This window comes from Natator depressus, chromosome 26 (assembly GCF_965152275.1).
Source record: "Natator depressus isolate rNatDep1 chromosome 26, rNatDep2.hap1, whole genome shotgun sequence".
In the NCBI taxonomy this organism is placed as follows: domain Eukaryota; kingdom Metazoa; phylum Chordata; order Testudines; family Cheloniidae; genus Natator; species Natator depressus.
In genome coordinates this window covers 620,995-640,978 of record NC_134259.1, presented here as the reverse complement: position 1 = coordinate 640,978, position 19,984 = coordinate 620,995, and the positions used below count along the sequence as shown (strand labels likewise).

The 19,984-nt window shown below is 47.0% G+C and overlaps 1 long non-coding RNA gene across 1 annotated transcript; it reads right to left on the bottom strand.

Annotated features, from left to right (window-relative positions):
• Positions 1 to 1,506: 1,506 nt before the first annotated feature.
• On the bottom strand, positions 1,507 to 19,858 carry LOC141978231 (uncharacterized). Its single transcript, XR_012636356.1, has 3 exons — positions 19,844 to 19,858; positions 2,806 to 2,869; positions 1,507 to 2,435 (listed from the first exon to the last, which is right to left on the bottom strand). It is a non-coding gene; the product is annotated as an uncharacterized LOC141978231 (long non-coding RNA).
• Positions 19,859 to 19,984: the final 126 nt, after the last annotated feature.

Below are 19,984 nucleotides of genomic sequence, written 5' to 3'. Positions count from 1 at the left end.
CAAGCTAGGCCACTCTACTCACCACAATCACTCTTTTATCTGCTCAGCCCGTAACAGAGCCCAGCAGGCAGAGGCCTTTGGGCCACACAGCCAGGGGTCGTAGTTGGCTGGGCACAGCCACATATTTCCCAAGGGTTCAATCTCCGTAACAGGCTGGGCAGAGTTTGAGACTCCTGCCCAAGCAGTCCTGGGCAGCCATGAAAGGCAGAAATGGCTCCCTAGGGAAATTCCCCCTCAGAACAGACTGTGGTTATGGCACAGAGCAAACATTCGGGCTGGATAGTGCCCTACAGACATTCTCAGAGCAGACAGCATATACATATTAAGGGAGCATGCAGGTCAAATTATTGTGCCTTCACAGCAGTGATGCTGCATATTGATGGGAGGCCTGGGGCTCGGGGGGGGCAATGCTGCACTACCACGGCTGATGCTGTACCTGGCTAGGGCTAAGCAGAATACACTGCTCTCCAGGGCTACCAATCCAGCACCTCTCTTTAGCCCAAGATCCCTTCAGATACTGTGAAACGTGAAGTGGAACCCACTGCCTCAGTGTGAAGACGGTGCGTCGGCAGCCTCCTAAGGGACACGAATAATGAGTAGTGCAGGCCAATGAGGTATCACACTCTGATCTTTTTTTTATCCTAACACTTGATAGTGATTTGTGAATAACTGTCTGTGTCCAACATGGCTCTGATCCTCTCAGATCATTTGTACGAACATGGCTGTGGGGTTCTATGAGCTGTTGGTTTATTACCTTCATAAAGCAAGTACTAAGTCAATTGGATGTGCTTACAATCTCACCCTGAGCCATAAAAATGCAGAAAAGTATGTTCAGCAGAGGAATAAAGTCTAATCCCACAGTTAGATGCTGTCGCTTTTTCTAACATGCCTGAGGTGGGCGGGCCCAGGAAACAATACACAATCTCAATAAGTAAGGGCAGGTTACCCAGCCAGGAGCATTTTCTGTCCAACAACATGAATTAGACACCACATTTTACTACCAACATCTGGAATTCAAATGCCCTTGAAATAGATAGCATCTGGATTGAATTTCCCTTCTATTTTTACAGGGCCTTCTTATTTAATAAATAATAATGGTTTATTACTGCACTGTAAAATTTCATAATCCTTTTCTCAGCAAGAATGAAAAAGATGTTGGGGGAAAAATGAAGTGTTTTAACAAAATGATGCCAAGAACTAACAGAAAAAGAGAATTTCCTTAATGAAAAGATGGGCTGAGTCACTTTTGCATTTTATGGCACTTAGGCTTGGTCATTTACATTTGCAGATGTGCCAAACAAGTGCACCAACAATTTGTTAAGAAACCTCGTCTTAAATTCACTCAGAACGGCACAAAGGACTCCACACTTCTTTAATCTAGGCCTGTTCAGATATGGGAGCTACACAGGCTGAGCTGTCTGTGGCCATTGCGCTCTCTGACACACACGTGCACCCAAAGTTCTTGACATGCAACTTCTGAAATTTTATGTGATTTTATTTACTGTGTGATTTTTAATATATTCAAATGTGTAGTTTTGTTGCCATGGTAACTAGAGATTTGCCAAACAGTTCCAAATTAATTTGGACAGTAACAATGTTGAAGGCAATACTTACATCGTATTAACCATTAGAAGAATAATTCCTTTCTCCCATGTTTTGTCTACAGTGTCTATTCGGATTTTAAGATCTTTGGAGACGAGGCCATCTCATACCATGTAAAGCACACAGCACAATGGGGCCCCAATCTCAGATGGGGTCTCTAGGCACTACAGGAATGATGATGATGATGATGTGCTTGCTGGTTCATGAAAAGTGTGAACACTAACTGGATCTCTGTACTCCACTTCTTCTTTGCAGGATGCATCCCAGCTAGCCACTCAGACCAGTAGGCCCAAGCCACACATGAGCAGGAGTGAGTCAGCCAGCAGGCTAGAGCTGCCCTACAAGGTTTGCAGGCTATCTGTACCCACACAGGGTTAATCATTTCATTCATCCATCTGCTTGCAACAGAACAAAGTTTTGGGAGAAAAAACACGTTCTCTGAACTGTGCAACATTCAACTTCAACAAAATATGAAACAAAAGTGTTTCCACCAGCAAATTTCAGTCTAGAATCCTGGGTGAATTCCTGGCCAGTGAAGTGACTTAGGATGAGTTTTCTTCCAACCTCCTGCATAACACAGCCAATAAAATGTCCTCCAGTGATTCCAGCAAAGCAGGGAGTTATTCTTACCTGTAATATAGGTGAACATTATCAAGCACTATTGAGTGACTTCTGGTGACCTAGAGCAAATCTTTTAGACAGACATCCAATCTGTTTCTCTTTGAGACCAGCTGGGCTGGTGTTCTGTTCAGTTCCGTGGGTTTGGGCATAGATACAGGACTGTCCAAGCTGCACAAAGCATTATGCTGCCATCATCCCACCAGGTGGTGCTCCTAAAAATAAATCAGAGATGGCACTTGAACCTCAACACCAGATCCAAAGACTTTGCATGATGGAGAAGTTTGGGTTTGAGTTAAGCCTGTGACCTGTTTGCTATACATCATCTTTTAGATTGTAAGCTCTTTGGCTCAAGGAGTCTCTTCAATTCATGTCTTGAACAGCATTGTGCATCAGTGTCAGAGTTACACAAATAATGCAGTTGACCAGCCCAAAATATTTTGCTTCTACTGGCCTAGAAGTCCAGAGTAATCCCGGACCAGCCCTATTAGTGGCTGTGTAGCCAGCCAGACAGCTAGCTTTCTTCATTTGCATGTATTTAATACAAAAGCTGCATGAGAAAGCATCATGTAATTGATACTGTACCTGGTTCTGCACTGAGCCTTCTGATGCTGAGAAGGAAAGAGGCAGTGGGCATGGGAATGGACACCTGTAATTAAGCAGAGGCTTCTAGGTTATCAATTGTTCTGTAGAGCTCCAAACAAAGGCACTGAAACATGAATCTGGAAGGAATGTCTCTAAGTCCCAACATGACTTGCTGTTTATAATGGGTTGTAATAAATTGTTCTTTTATTAAAGCCTCAGAGCTGGAGCAAGGGGGTGTCAAGATTTATTAAAGCAAGAAGAAAAGTATAATGATTCCCTATGATAAATTCCCTGCTTTTTCTAACTTTATTCCTATTATTTTTAATAACAATACACTCTCCTACACAAAGCAGCAAGAAGAGGGATAAAAGTTAGTTAGTAAAGAGATACAGTGGTAACAGATACAAAATGTATAGGGACTTCAAACTTTCCAAGAGCCCAACCAGCCCCTCTGATAGACTATAAATGAATGTCTACACTACAGTGTAAGCTGAGGGTGAGTGGTACTTGAGTCAGCAGATGCTGGGTTAGAGAAACCAGGGATTTAGCCTCTATGCTGATTGTTGACCCTAGGTTAAGGCTGTTTTACCTGGGTCTCAAACTTGGGGCTCTGGCATCTCCACTACAGCACACAGACCTGAGCCCGGACTCCCTAATGCCCTCCTGAAATGTGGCTGCTCTAGCTCTTTGCCCGTGGTGCAGCGTGAGAAAACTCGACCGTCCACCATGCACATTACCGGAAGTTTGAACAGCCTGCCAACACATCCCGCTGAGCAGCCATTTTGATCTGAGCGTTGCCAGCAACTGGACAAACGCACTGCAGCAATTATGCAGGGATGACAAACAGGGAGGTGTAACTGCCATTGTGGGAGGAGAGGAAACAATAGTAATAAAACGTAACCACCCATGATTTTTGCACCAAATAATGGTTTCCAATAATTATCTTAATAAGCATTTCACTGATTAGCTAATTTCCTAACCTTAGAATAATATCTTCAGATGCCTTGTGATTTCACAACTTCCAAGGGAGAAAAAGAATCCCAGAAAAAGCAAAGACAAAAGGCCATCTGGGGTCTGACTAATGAACCATGGAACTAAGACTGCAGATTATACAGGCATGGCTTAGCCAAAAATGCTCAATTATGGCTCAAACTAGACCTCCCCCTCCTTCCAAGAGGAAGAGGATATCAGTCCAAGAGCCTGGCCATTGTCTGGTGGCCTCTAGTAACCCATCTTGTGGTTTCCCAGTAGCTTTTGATTTGCCATCTCTAATTTCTATGATGCTTCAGTAATACTTCTTAATGGAGGAAAACTTTACAAGAGAGCTGAATTCCCCTTATGTGATGGAGGAAGTTAGATGAGCAAAGAAACCCAGCTCCAATGAGAAGTGGACTAGAGAGCCCAGCTCTTATGTGAGCAATACCATGGAAAATGATTTATAGATGGCGATGATAAAGCTCCATGTTAGAACAAAGTGGTAACCATCACTGGTTTTGAGCTGTTGTGTCAGTATGAGCATGAGTAGAACAGACCTAGTGATTTCTGGCCAATATTAGTGCAGATAGATGCCTAGGGGACACAGTGAGTTAGTCTGACACGGAGACAGGAAGGTCATGTACACATTAGGTCACCAGTGACATGCATTTAATGATCTCTACTTAATCCATAGAAGGCTTCTTTCTCTATCATCAGACAAACACCCACTCTTGGCAGTCACAGCTCAGGGAGGCTGGGCATGGGGGTTAAATCTCTTTAGATGCTTATGCAATCTATGCAATCGGTGTCTTACTTCCAGAAGAATCAAAATTACCCACAGTTTCAGGGTAAAAACCCCTATTAGCTCTGGATTAGTGTTTAGGAATAATACTGAATAATTAACAACCTAAACTACTTGGCCCATGTGCACCTGCCATATCTTTCGCCTTATTTTTTTCTTTCCAGATTTCCACTAATTGTCACTATCTGATCAGCTTTCCTCAATTTCATAAAGCAGGTGCCAGGATTCATTAACACTGTGAGTCCTGTGGCCCTTTGTCTGGATGGTAACCAGTCTTAGTGCATAGGGTGGTCAGCTTTCTTCCTCTGGGGCACAGTGCATTCCATCTGTGACATACTCCGCCTGAATCAGACTGGGAGCCAGAAAGGTCAAGTCCTATCACAGCTATTTCTGAGTGCACATTTGAAGAGGCAGCCAAATGTGTCACCACCTCATACTTCAAGCATTCAATACATGAAATGAAAAGAAAAGATTCTAGATGATTTTTCTTGGTAGGCAAATTACAGAACTACTCCCTGCTGTGGAGGTTGGGGGAGGAAGGGATGGGGTGCTGTGTGTCTCTATTAGCAAAAGGTTCTACAGGAGTTCTTTGTAAATACTTTGTTAATTAACATGAACATGCATTAAATAAGTAGCCAACAGGTCTTGCAAAAATGTTCAGTCCCATTATCTCTCCTGTGTGACTTAAACACTGTTTGTTGATGAGTGGGGCTTCAGGCATGCAGTATTCTGAGGCTGCTTTGTTTTAACCCCACATCCACCACTTAATATAGAAAGCTCTAAAATTTTCAACTCTTTCCCTCATTTTCCTGTTTTCCTGGTCTTTTAATTTGCTGAGAGGGCACTGCCCTCTCTCCGAGGTTTTGTGGAGGCCACATTTACACTTGTTATACTAAACAGAAGCATTCCATCTCCCGGGAAGACTCACTCACTCTTGTCTTACATTTTTGTTTAGTTAAAATGTTTCTAAATAATGTCATTAAATCCAGATCCCATTTAGCTGTAGCATATGGATTTTCCCACTATATAAACAGCTTTCAAACTAAACTATCTCTGGGCAAATGTAATTTCCTGTTACCCAGAACATATCCATGCTGGGCTCCCAGGGGTTCTGGAAAATGTATTCTTGCTCTTTCAACCCTGTCTCTTCAGCTCTGAATCAGCATGGTAACGTGACACCTGTACACGCAAAGAGAAAATACCCTGTAGGACCCTCAGAAGTTCCATATGGATGGGGAACATCTTCATTCTCCTCTGATTGACACTTCTAGGGTCTCCTAGCTAGCTTCAAAGAATCTTGCATTTAATTTTAACTGCAGTAATTGTATGTGTCAGAAGAAAACCACCAATATCTGATACTGTATAATAATGATAATTAATAATACCTTCCAACTCAAAGGAACCCAAAGTTTTTACATAGTAGGTACACTATACAGGGATCACAACCACTACTCCCAGCAGCAATGTGCAGCTACTTCTAGGGCAGAACAGCAAAGGTATTTAATAGCGACTGCTTCAGAAAAGCAATTCCAAGAGGGAGTGAAGAAGAATATTGTATCGTATGAAACTCCAGGGAGAATTTACAAAGGCAGAATGTAATTACCCAAAGTGGAATTTGGCCTGGACATCAGGGTTAACATGCCTGCTCTTGCAAAAGTCCCAAGGGTCTGCAGTCCAGTTTTGCATCCCCTCTCAAAGACTGCCCATCCAGTAGCAATGTGACCCCTAATTTCATGTGGGGCATCAGATCATTACTCACTTAGAGGGGAAGAGTGCCACCTACTGACTATCCAGGGAAGCCTAATTTTAATACATTAAAAAGGTGAACTAATGAGACTTGTATGTAACAGTAAGCACATCTCAGGGTCAGTCACTGCTGTATCCTTCATCTTCTTATGCTCTGCCTTTTGTTTACTCTCATTGCTCACTGTGTTTAGGCTAATTTAGACTATAGCCTCCCTGGGGCAAGGACTTGTTTTTTAATTGCCTGCAAAGCTCCATACATGCCAGTGGCACTGCATAAGATGAGTTATTATTTATGTATGTATTTACTATGCATGCAGATAAGCGTTAGGGTATGAACAGTGGTGGATAGTCCTATGGGCACATGGCAGAGTGTATGGAATATCAGAGAAAGCTCTTTCAATAATTACCTTGCCTCTGGAAGGGATATGCAACAGCTATGTAGGAAGTGCAGTATCTTTCCCCTGTGAGAACTTGAGCTTTCCCAACTGCTTCACGTTATCATTTTTATTATATTTTGCGTGTAAAAAGTGCTTTTAAAAGTGCTGCAAATCAAGGTGACAGAGAGCTGCAAATGTTCCGGCGAACACCAACTAAAACTAGCTAAAATGGCTAAAGCCTTGTTCCAGGGTTTAGATGTACAGAGCTTCTTGAGAATACTGTGTTATTGTTAAGACAAGAGTGTTCGAAAAGAGCAGTATGATCCAGCTGTCACTGAGTCCATGGCAGTCTTTCAGTGGGTTTTGGATCAGGCCCTTAATGAATAGAAACATTCCCACAACATAATAAGCTTTCTAAAGACCGAGTGGGTTATTGTGGCAGAACCAGAGGAAGTGGTAGGAGGGGAAGTTTTGGTGCAACCAGGTTTATGTGGAGCTCAGCACACAATTCACAAGAAACAAGTAATTCTGTGACTTTTTGTCCCTTTTCTTATGTATGGTTTGTCTGTGAACAGACTGTAGCTTTTATAAATTTCCTTGCTGTTTACAATCATCAGTTGTTGGTGCAAACAACACCAGACCATGAGCTGAGGAACTGGTCACCACAAGTATTCCATCGAGTGTTCACTATTTGAGTTGTGTCACACTAAGTCATGTGGCAATATGTTTCATGAGTGTGTAATCTAACCTTCATAAACTATTTCTGCCCCAAACAAATTTTGCTTCACCACAAATTTGTGATTTCAGCTACTAGCCTGAAATGCACTTTGCACAATTATTTGTTCCGATTAATTTTAGTATAAAGTGAATAAAAATGGATGTGAATACAGCGGATGCAAAATTCTAGTCTAAAACTCACAGAGATGATTTTTCTTGCTGATTGCCCAGCTCTCATAACTAGTTTTCAAGGTCTCCTTATACTAAATAACCTTTGACCCTGCTTGCATCTAGCAAAAGCAGGAGTCTGAAGGTCAAAGGTTAATGGGCCTGGAAATTATCATATGTTTATCAGCAAAATAAACTTGGAATAATTTTGGAGCAAATGCCAATCTGTTCCCACCAGCTCAGCTTCCTAAGAAAACACAATGAAATTAACACTCTGGGCAGTAACAGCCTGGAGAGTGAATATTTTCACAAGCCTGTGAGGCTCTGTGGTGGAGTTTCATGTAGACTATTTGCATGTCAGTTGCTGACATTCTCAGCAGCACAGGGAGACAATGGGAGCTGTTTATTTGCTGCTTTCTAACTTAGGTCCCAATCCTGCTCCCACTAAGTTAATGGCAAAACTCCCTTTAACACCATAGAATCCTAGAAGATGAGGGCTGGAAGGGACCTCAGGAAGCCATCTAGTCCAACCCCTGCTCAATGGCAATGGCAGAGGATCAGACACTAGAAACTGAGCAGGCAACACTTGGCGTCACACTGGGACACCAAGTCACTGGGACACCAACAGACTAATGTGAGTCTGAACCGGAGACCAAACAGCTTTGGGATTTTAATAATTACCTACATGATGAAAAGTTGCCCAGACAGCTCTGGGCAATTAATTGATAAGGATTCATTTCCAAGATAAGGATTCATTTCCATCTGTTTCTAATTAAATGTGTTTGACACATCTTTCTATATGATGTAGGAGACAACATAGGAGATACTGAAAACATTCTTATTAAATCCATATGGCCAGTCCCATGGCTATCTGCAGCCAATTAAATAGGATGAAGTGCTGGGGGGGGGGGGGGGAAGCAAAGATCTATCTTGAAAAGGACTTTGGGAGTTTTAAAGAAGAGGCTCAGAACCCAGCATTACATCAGCAGTGCCTTATTCACTCCCTGTACAGAAACTATTAACTCAGCAAAAGGGGAAGTGAGTTCTCTTTTTTATTGGAGGAGTGTGGGAAGAGCGAGCTGGGTAGAGTGCTCTTGGGATGGGATAATGAAAGAGGAAAACTCCTTACCTCAGAAGCTAGGAATTGCCAGACTGGATCAGAACTAACAGATCCATCTAGGGCAGCCATGGGCAGATCTCCTCCTAAGGCCTAGTAGTTAGAGGTTGGCTTTGGCCCTGAAGTGCGAGGTTTTTAACTCCTTAAAAAGTCTTTTTAGCATTAACTATTATAACGCTGGATATGAGTGTTCTCGATAGAAATGTCCAATCCCTGCTTGAAGCTTTCAGAGGTCTTGGCCTCTCTTTACTCTCCAAATACAGCAGCTCCTCTGAGCCCAGGAAGACAATCTTTGGCATTAGAAGGCATCTGACACAGGAGGTCTTGTAAAACAAATACAAAATATAGCTGAGACACGATTTGTCTCTGGGTTTCAGTCATCACTGTGACAGATCTGGGCTCTCTGGTCATATGGTGAGTTTCTTGAACTCACATGCTAAAGTTGGAGGGATTGTTTCTGCAAAACAAAATGTTTTCTTCCTGACTTGCTAGAGCCTGTGGAATCTGTGTGCACCTCTAAACCAGTCTCCTGGGGCAGGATGGGGGTATTAGGTATAAAGAGCCCCATGCTAAATATATGTCTAAAAACACCAGTAAAACAATTCAGGAATACACACAACGCCTGCAAAGAAGCATCTTTGGGGAGGGGTGCATCTATACAAACCAACTATGCAGAGAAGAACAAAGCAGTGCCAGTAAAGGGTCCTGCAGTTTCAAGGGAAAAGCAGAAAAACAAGGTTGAGAGAAAGGGATACTGATGAAATGTCCCTTGAAAATGTAAATTAAAAAAAAAAAAAAAAAAGAGGACAGTGATAGTTTCCCTGGTGGTAACAGGGAACTGGTTGGTGAGTTAGGGAGCAGAGGGGCCAGAACCTTTATACTGCTTGGACTCCAAGAGGACTTCATGGCTGCCTGGGGCCACAGCTCAGCAATATGCTCGTTTTCCACTATCATCCCCCCTGCAAAATTAAGAGCCCAAATCTGCTCACACATCTAGGGCAGGATTTAGCTCGTTCGACAGGGGCAGTGTGCCCGTTTTCCTATTCAGAACATATGTACATCCCATAATGTTCCTTATGAAGATCCAGGTTGAGTTAAGAAACCTCCTGTGTGGGACTGCATGCTGAGTGGCAACTAGTATGGTACATCAGTCAGCTAGTGTGAGAGCTCCACTCATATGAGAAGTTTGAAGAAAACTCATTGGCAGCCCTTGGCAAAGGTTGATTGGGGCCGCAACATCCCTCATAAAAGACTGCTCTTTCTTGAGCATTCCTTTTGCAGGTGATGAATATGGTGACATTGTAGTACATATATGCAGCAAAACTTGTACAATTACCGACATGAAATTTAAATCAGTTCTTACTCCTGTTGCCTAAACACTGATCACACTTATACAGACAGATCAGTATGAGTCAATGAGCCAGTAATTAAGTGAACCTCTCTCTGAGATCTGACCCTTTGTTGTAACATCTAATACAGTAATATTTTACATTTATACATCACGTTCCATCTACGGAGCCCCAAGCACTTCCGCAATTCTCTCTCTACTGATATCTACATTATATCACCCCATAAATGCAGCCTCCTCTGGGTAAAAAAGGTGACAGCCAGGGTGCAAATGGCACACAAGATATTGTACAGCAACGTGGAGACGGGACTTTATGGCCACAGACACCACGGCCAATCTCTATCAACTTTCCTAGAAAAAGTGTCCACAGAAAGCTGGATGGAGTTCAATATATCAAACATAAAGACCGTCCAGAGGGCATTTATGGTTCACTTTCATCTGAATTCCACTGACATTTCAAACATTGAGATTTCCTGTGTTTGCGTCTTGCTTTAGAAGCAACGTGAGAAGGTTTAAGGGAATGCAGGATGTGTATTTCTGTTGGAAAACAGTGTTTCTTGGCCTATGGCCAAACAGAATAGTTTTTTAAAAAGAATTGGGAACTTAGACAATTTTTTTTGCTCACCATCCATTCCTGTCCTCCACCGCTACCGCAGCTAAATGTACACTCTTCACACTGTGCTAATTATTAAAGGATGTGAATTTCTCGTATCTTTCATCCTCAGAAATCATTTCAGCCCACAATCCAGAGGAAGTATATTTATTATTTATTACATGTGCCACCATGGCATCCAGGCACACAACACATTGTGCATAGAATAAGTAAAGAAATGTGTTTTAGTAGAAGCTGTTGAGTAGAGCACCAAACAACTGAATGTGTATCAAAAACAAGCAGAGGAGGGGCTATAAAAATCCAGATATCCATGTTCCTGGGGGTATTTCTAATAACATTTAGTACGAAGAGTATTCTTTGCAAACATCTGGTTAAATGAAGCATGAGTCTATGCAACCAAAGCACTTTCTTTCACAAAACAGGATTTTGTTGCAGTTGGCCAATTTGTCTGTGCCATAACCAAAAGGTCATAATTCAGAATTTAAAAGGCACAAGAAAGCAGTTAAGTATCAGGAAAGTAGGTCAAGAGTCAAGCTCTGTTCTGCCACGGCATCTATTCCATCTTTATGCTGTAATGGAAATGTGTAGTGTTATGAACAGAGCGTTTTAATGGGAGAGAACAGATGTTGTCATATCAGGCATGCTAATGATGTTTTCAGTGCAAGGAGGACACTTCAAGAGTGTCTGAAGCTCGGGGTTGATTTAGAGCAAGATATGAATATCATAATCAATAGAGATTGAAGGGTTCATGTTTAGTCCATCCACCTGGAAACAGTCAGGGCACACCCTGACCGTTGTGTAGGAGCAACACATTGCTCCATCCAAGGACGAGGACCAGATATGAACCCTGGGAAGTTAATTAAAGGACAGTAATCGTGGGAAGCTTCCTTGGCCTGGCCTCAAGGCCTGAGAATTAGGATTGTAGTAGATAGAGGCTGGAAAATAAGAATATTAATCAAAGCCATGTATTTCTTTGTTGTGTCTTTTTGCGGTGGAAGTAGGTAATGCGCAGGGGGGAGAAATATAATAAAAGGGAAGGTGGAAAGCTGACAGGCAGCAGCCCTTTTCAGCTAACCAGCTTGCTTGCTTGGATAAACCTGTGTTCTGTCTCATCATTGAACCGCCACAACTGGCGCCCAAACGTGGGGCCCTCAGCACTCACCTCGCCCGGCAAGGGTTTCAGACGCGTCACTCATCCGCTTCGTGGATCCCGGTGAGTATTTTTCATTGTGGTAAGTATGGGAAGCTCCCTCTCTGCTTTGCAAGTGCAACACCGCAATGAGCTACAGTATCTGCTGCGTAAGGCTCAGCATGACTGCCCCGCTCGAGAACTCACTCTCCTGCTACAGGAGGTGAGTGCCCAGTGCCCGTGGTACCCTGAAGCCGGAACCCTTAAGCTAGCGGACTGGGAGCGGTTGGGCCAGACACTGCATGAAGAGCCTCGGGCGCCCGTGCAGGCTTTACATGCCTGGCACCTCTGCCGCGATGCGATACAGCGTGTTGCCTCGGACAGGCCCTCCCTCACGAGGCTGGTGATCTCGCCATGCCCGTCGGCTCCTGCAGCCACCCCCCCTCCTACCGATGCAACACAGTGTGTCGCTTCGGAAGAACCCTCTCCCGCACCAACAGAGGGGCTGCCGATTTCGCCACCGCCGTCGGCTCCTGCAGCCATCCCTCTCCCTGCTTCGCCCCCAGTGCCTTTATTACCACCGCCTCCCTTACCTTCCCCGCCAGAGCCGGTCTGTGATTACCATCCCCCCCTGAAACCCCATGCTTCGGGGCCCCCCAGGGGGTCGTCTGCATCTGCTCAGAGGCTTTCGCTGGTGCAACAAATGGTGCACGCAGCGAAGGCTCGCTCAGATCTTACAGCAGAGGAGCTGGCTGAGCTGGTCTCGGTTTGTCCGGTGACCTGGCAGAATGATGGCCAGGGCAACCCGGTTGGAACCTGGGTCAGTTTGCCTTACTCGGTGATTAGAGAGGTAAAGAAAGCAATTCGCGAGTTCGGTCTGACTAGCACGTTTGTGCGTGGTCTCATTGAAGGGCTAGGTAGTGGATACTCCCTGATCCCTGAAGATTGGAAGGCGCTGTTGCGCATGATGCTGTCACCCAGTCAATATGTTATTTGGATTAGTGAGTATCGGCAGGAGGCGGAACGCCAGGCCCAGATTCATAGAGCGGAAGGTATTATTTTTGAGCACTTGGCAGGGGAGGGACCGTTTGCTACCGTTGAGATGCAAACTCAACTCCCTCAGGCCCTCTTCCCCCTTATTTCCACCTGCGCCCAGCATGCTTTCCGGAAGGTCCCAGATTCAGGCAAGCCTACTAAAAGCTTTGTTAGTATCCGTCAGGGTGCATCAGAGTCCTTTCTGGATTTTACCAACAGATTGCAGGAGGCTATCCTCCGACAGGTGGATAACGCTGCGGCAGCTCAGGAGATCCTGTTAAAAATGGCAGTTGAAAATGCAAATGAGGATTGCCGCCGCGCTCTCCAGACGGCGCAAGCCTCTGGCATTTTAGAGCTCTCAGACATGCTACGGGCGTGCCAAAACATCGGAACCCAAGCACATAAAGCTGGAGTTCTGGCTGCCGCCCTAAAAAGAACCGGGAAAGAGGGGAAGCGTTGTTACCGCTGTGGTAAGGAGGGTCACTTTCAGCAGGAGTGCCGCTCATCGACGGCGCCTGCCCGCCCCTCAAAGAAGTGCCCCAAGTGTTGGAAGGGCTATCACTGGGCTAATCAGTGTCGTAGCAGGTCGGGAAACCGCACGACGGGTCCCCCCCGAACCCAGGGCCAAACGGGGGTGTTTCCCACTCAGACAACTGTTCCTCTGCCTTACAATCCATAGATTCCATGAGGGCGGCGACTGCCGGAAGTGCAGGGCTTGATTTGATTATGCAGGAGGACGCTGATTTTCAGTTGCCGGGGGAGGTCTGCGCCATACCTACGCCGGTGACGGGACCTCTCCCTGCCGGATTTGTGGGTCTGGTTCTCCCTCGCTCACACGCTGGGAAACAGGGTTTTTTTGTCATCCCAGGAGTCATTGACGCTGATTACACCGGCGTTATTAAGGTTCAGGTATGGACCCATCTTCCGCAGTCGCTCCCACGTGGACGGTCAATTGCACAATTGATTTTAGTCCCCTATCAGGTGCCAGCCGCAGAGGATCGAGCCGGGGGCGGAGGCGGCTTTGGATCGACGCTGTCTCAGTCACCGTCTCACAATACGTCCTCTCCACTTGTTGCTCTAACAATGTCGGTCCGCCCCTCGAAACCTCAGTTAACACTTCTCTTAAATAACGTTCCTTTTACAGGGCTGGTGGACACTGGAGCTGACGTTACGGTGATTCGTGATCCGGAGTGGCCGGTCGGTTGGCCAACAGTTCCTTCTAAAGAGTTGTGGGGGATCGGGGGTAGCAAACCCGGGCGCCAAAGTTTGTCTTGGGTCACGGTCTCTAAACCAGGAGGCCGTGCCCTTGCTACAATCCGCCCTTTTGTACTCCCTGTCCACCTCAATATTTGGGGCCGTGATTTACTTACAAAGCTGGACACCACCCTTGATATTAATATATAATGGCCCAAAATCCTCCCTCACCCACATTGCCCTCCGCATTGCCCTTGGTATGGCAATCCTTAGAGCCCGTCTGGATTGACCAGTGGCCCCTCCCTCTAGAAAAGCTAAAAGCGCTTCAATCGCTTGTGCAGCAGCATTTGCTGGCATAGCGCTTGGAGAGCTTTACTAGTCCTTGGAATTAGCTGCTGTTATTTTGGCCTTTCAACTTTTTGCTGATTGTTTAATTTGATCGTGGACACGCATTATGTTTATCAGGTAATCGATCATTTACCCCTTGCCCTCATTACCCCTCAGGTCGATGCGGACCTCCTTAGCCTGTTTCTGTCCTTACAGTATCTCATCACCACTCGTAATTTCCCTTATTTTGTTGCTCATATTTGCAGTCATACCCCTCTGCCTGGGCTACTCATTGAAGGCAATGCGCGCGCCGATCGCGCGTTACGTGGTCAGGTAAATTCTCTTTTTTTTGACCCCATTGAAAGCCATTCCTTTTTTCATCAGTCTGCCTCTGTCTTGGCCCGACAGTTTTCTATTCCTGCTGATCATGCACATTCTATTGTTCGTTCCTGCCCCCACTGTGCCGCTGCTGCCCCTACCGTTTTTTATGCCATTAACCCCAGAGGTACCGCAGCGAATCAGCTGTGGCAAATGGATGTCACTCACGTGCCACAATTCTGCCCCTATTCATTTTTACATGTTTTCATTGATACCTATTCGGGGTTCCTTTGGGCGACCCCACAGCGTGGGGAAGCCACTCCCAAAGTTATTCACCATTTGCTAGCCTGTTTTTCTGTTATGGGTCGCCCAAGCCAAATTAAAACGGATAATGCCCCAGCTTACTGCTCCACAGCCCTCTCCACTTTTTGCGCCGAATGGAACGTCCGTCTTAAACACGGGATCCCTTATAATTCCACGGGCCAAGCCATTGTTGAACGTGCCAATCGCACGCTCAAAACCTTGCTTGATAAACAATTAAAACAAGGGGAGCTGCGTCTCCGAACCTTAGGAGACATTCAACAACAAATGCATATCCTTTTGTTTACTTTAAATAATTTAACGCTGAACGCAGATCAGCAGACCCCCGCGGATCGCCATTTTCACAAATCTGAGGTACTGGAAAGACCGCGTGTCTTTTACCGTCAGCTGCCCGATCCGCAGTGGCTGGGCCCAGTACCTCTAATCACTTGGGGTCGGGGATATGCTGCTGTGTCTCTCCCTGCAGGACCGTTGTGGGTTCCAGCCCGGTGTGTGCGACCGGCACTGAAACAGCATGGCATGGCGCCAGGGGCTGTCGAACCCCATACCGGAGTTTCAGCTGACCTTGGAGGAGAACGTGGTGCCTCCCGGGTCGACAACGGCGGGACGGAAACGGAAGAGGCGTAGCGTCCCAAGCCAGCCCGTGACATGGGGAGCAGTAAAAGCATTGGTCGCGGCGGCTCAACGAAGACTGGCAGCAAATCAACAGCCAGAGACTCCTGAGACTTTGTTTGTGGCGATTCTCGCCCAAATCACTGCTAATTCTGTGCTGATTGTATGCCTTTTGTGCCTGCTATTTCCTGTAGGGGTTGGCTCGGGAGCGCTTCCCCCGTTACGGGCCCGAATGACATATAACATATGGGATACATTGGCTTCAATAGCAAATGTTACCCACTTTTGTTTGTCTGATTCTGTAGCAGCCGGAGAATTGTTAGGTACATGCCTTATACCAGTATGTCATCACCCTGAGGAAATAGGGAATGAGACAATGCTCGCTGCTTACGCGAATCTCTCTTCCCAGTACTCTGGCATGGCTAATTGGGGCCCGGCCAACTATACCTTGCCTCACACGGCTATATCCCTCCACACACCGTACCCGGCCGGGGCCAACAATGTCACCTGTGCGCGTGTGGTTAACTGCACTAGTACAAAGGTGCCCTTGGGCTGTCGGCAAACTCCTCAACCCCTCTTAAATTGTTCCCGCGCTGTGAATGTTTCATACAATTATGGCCATATCATCCTACCATCAGGGTGGTTTTTTACCTGTGGCTCACGCACCTTTAGTTATATTCCTGCAAATTTAAGTGATGGCACCCTTTGCTGTCTTAGTAGAATGACGCTTATATTGCCTTTTGCCAGCCAAAGGCACAGTAAAAGAAGTGTACCCCTTTCAGATAATTGTGTTGCAGATGTTGAGCTTTTTAGTCGCGCTGAGTATACTGCTTTAGCGGCCTCCATTGTTGGGGTCCCCGGACTTGCCACTTATACAGCCAGAACCTTAAATGCCCTGGCGTGCTTTGCAGCGAAGGCAATTAATACAACATCCAAGGCAATTGCCCTACTTAACACAGAGCAACACGAATTAAGGGATGCAATCTTGGATAACAGAGCAGCCATTGATTTTCTGCTCTTAAAACATCACCTAGGCTGTTCCACGTTTCGGCATATGTGTTGTTTTAATTTAACTGATAATAGTCGTTCCATAGAATCTAGACTGGCCGAGTTGGCCAATCTTACGGCACACATACGTCAAGATGTGGGGTTTGAGGGCTTTTGGAATTGGCTTACAGGTTGGCTGCCATCTCTAGGATGGCTGCGACAACTTTTCGGTTATGCTGTGTTTGTGATCACTGGGCTTATTTTTTGTTGCTGCTGCGTACAATGTATTCCCTCTTTGCTAAGGCTTTGTAGAGATTCGCCCTGGCAAGCTCCCCGAGTTATGTCCTTGTCAGTCTGGGAGTTAAATTGCTTGCAAAAGCAAATTGACGGCTACCATGAGATGGCCGAGTATAATTAAACAAAAATCGGGGGAATGAAGGGTTCATGTTTAGTCCATCCACCTGGAAACAGTCAGGGCACACCCTGACCGTTGTGTAGGAGCAACACATTGCTCCATCCAAGGACGAGGACCAGATATGAACCCTGGGAAGTTAATTAAAGGACAGTAATCGTGGGAAGCTTCCTTGGCCTGGCCTCAAGGCCTGAGAATTAGGATTGTAGTAGATAGAGGCTGGAAAATAAGAATATTAATCAAAGTCATGTATTTCTTTGTTGTGTCTTTTTGCGGTGGAAGTAGGTAATGCGCAAGGGGGAGAAATATAATAAAAGGGAAGGTGGAAAGCTGACAGGCAGCAGCCCTTTTCAGCTAACCAGCTTGCTTGCTTGGATAAACCTGTGTTCTGTCTCATCATTGAACCGCCACAAGAGATGATGATATTTACAGTGCAGCTCAGTACGTTGCTACAAACTGGAAATGAAGAAACCAAACAAGCAAAGGTGCCCATGTATGACGGACTTGAAGCTATCAGTTTTAATAGATGAAAATATCAGTAGTAGTCAATAATCTGATTTTACAGATAGGGAAAATGTCTTTAAAAAATTCAAGTATGTCCTGAGTCCTATTGAGAAAGAGAGAATGAGTCTGGATCCAGGCCGTGTTCAAATCCTGCCACTCCTTCCTGCTCAATCTCTCTGAGATCCATCCTTTTATTCCCAAAGCCAAATCGTTGTATCCTACCTCAGCCACTGCAACAACCTCCTCTCTGGTTTCCTCCATACAGTCATTGGCTCCCAGTCCCTTTAGTCCATATCAAAAACACAGCGTTCAAAGCTCTCGTGATTTTATTACAAGTCTCACAACATTTGGTGGTTTAAAGCCCCGGCTCCTACAGTTATGTAATTATGGGAGAGTCTCCACTTTCATTTAAAAAAACATTTCCAGATCTTGTGGTTGCAGAGAAAAGCGGAAAAACATGACCCTAAAGACTCAAAAAGCGAAAGACAAATTAAAAAAACCCAAAATAATTATTCAATAAAATTTGAAGAGCTCATGATTTATGGGGCCTGACTCATGAATTTTGAATGGTTGGGGTTGGCAAGACTGAATGTAGTCATTAATGTCACCTTCCCTGATTGCCATTTTGATCATATCACTCCCCTACTCAAATCCCTCCATTGGCTGCTCATCTACGATTGCTTCAGATTCAAACTGCTTGTGACCACCTTCCATACTCTGTATCAGCATTTCTCAACCCTTCTGATATCAGGGACTGGCTTGCTGCCTTCCTTAACTGTGTCAGGGAGATCTTGTGGACTGGTGCCAGTCCACAGACCAGCCATTGAGAAACACTGCCCTATATAACTTTGCCCTCTCCCTACTTATCTTCCCTTGTTCAGCTTCACACCATTTCCACCCCATCCACACTGCTTTGCCTCAACTTTCTGTTTGTCAGCTTTTTAAGTAACTGCTTCCATGCCTTCTTCCACATGGCCCATAATGCATGGTATGGCGTCCCTGTGTCTGTGAGTGCTCCCTATGGCTCCAGAAAAATAGTCAGTATCATAGCATGCTTGATAAGAACATAAGAATGGCCACACTGGGCCAGGCCAATAGTCCATCTAGCCCAGCCTCCTGTCTTCTGACAGAGGTCAGTACCAGATACATCAGAAGGAATGAACACAACAGGGCAATTATCGAGGGATCAATTCCTTATCATCCAGTCCCAGCTTCTGGCAGTCAGAGACTTAGGAATACCCAGAGCACGGAATTGCATTCCTGACCATCTTGGCTAATATCCATTGATGGACCTATCCTCCAGGAACTTTGCAAATTCTTTTTGAACCCAGTTATACTTTTGGCCTTCACATCCCCTGGCAACGAGTTCCACAGGCTGGCTGTGCATCGTGCACAGACGGACTTCCTTTTGTTTGTTTTAAACCTGCTGCCTATTAATTTCATCAGGTGACCCCTCGGGGGGTGGAGGGACCGTGCCACGGGGGGAGGCGGGGCCGTGCCACAGACCATGCCACGGGGGGGGAGGCGGGGCCGTGCCATAGACCGTGCCATGGGGGGGGGGGAAGCGGGGCTGTGCCATAGACCGAGCCATGGGGGGGGGGGGGAAGCGGGGCCGTGCCATAGACCGAGCCATGGGGGGGAGGCGGGGCCGTGCCATAGACCGTGCCACGGGGGGGGGGGGGACGCGGGGCCGTGCCATAGACCGTGCCACGGGGGGGGGGGGGACGCGGGGCCGTGCCATAGACCGAGCCATGGGGGTGAGGCGGGGCCGTGCCATAGACCGTGCCACGGGGGGGGGGGGGGACGCGGGGCCGTGCCATAGACCGTGCCACGGGGGGGGGGGGGACGCGGGGCCGTGCCATAGACCGAGCCATGGGGGTGAGGCGGGGCCGTGCCATAGACCGTGCCACGGGGGGGGGGGGGGGACGCGGGGCCGTGCCATAGACCGTGCCATGGGGGGGGGGGGGAAGCGGGGCCGTGCCATAGACCGAGCCATGGGGGGGAGGCGGGGCCGTGCCATAGACCGTGCCACGGGGGGGGGGGGGACGCGGGGCCGTGCCATAGACCGTGCCATGGGGGGGGGGAAGCGGGGCCGTGCCATAGACCGAGCCATGGGGGGGAGGCGGGGCCGTGCCATAGACCGTGCCACGGGGGGGGGGGGGGGGACGCGGGGCCGTGCCATAGACCGTGCCATAGACCGAGCCATGGGGGGGAGGCGGGGCCGTGCCATAGACCGAGCCATGGGGGGGAGGCGGGGCCGTGCCATAGACCGTGCCACGGGGGGGGGGGAGGCGGGGCCGTGCCAGGGACCCTGCCATGGCGGGGGACGACCGTACCTTAGGCTGTGCCATGGGGGGGCCGTGCACGTGGGCTGCGCCAGGCGGGGGGCGCTGAGCCGCCGGGCGGGGCCCGACACCACAGGGAGCCCACGGGCCCCTGACAGGTTACAGCAGCACGAACACGCCCCTTGAGCGGCA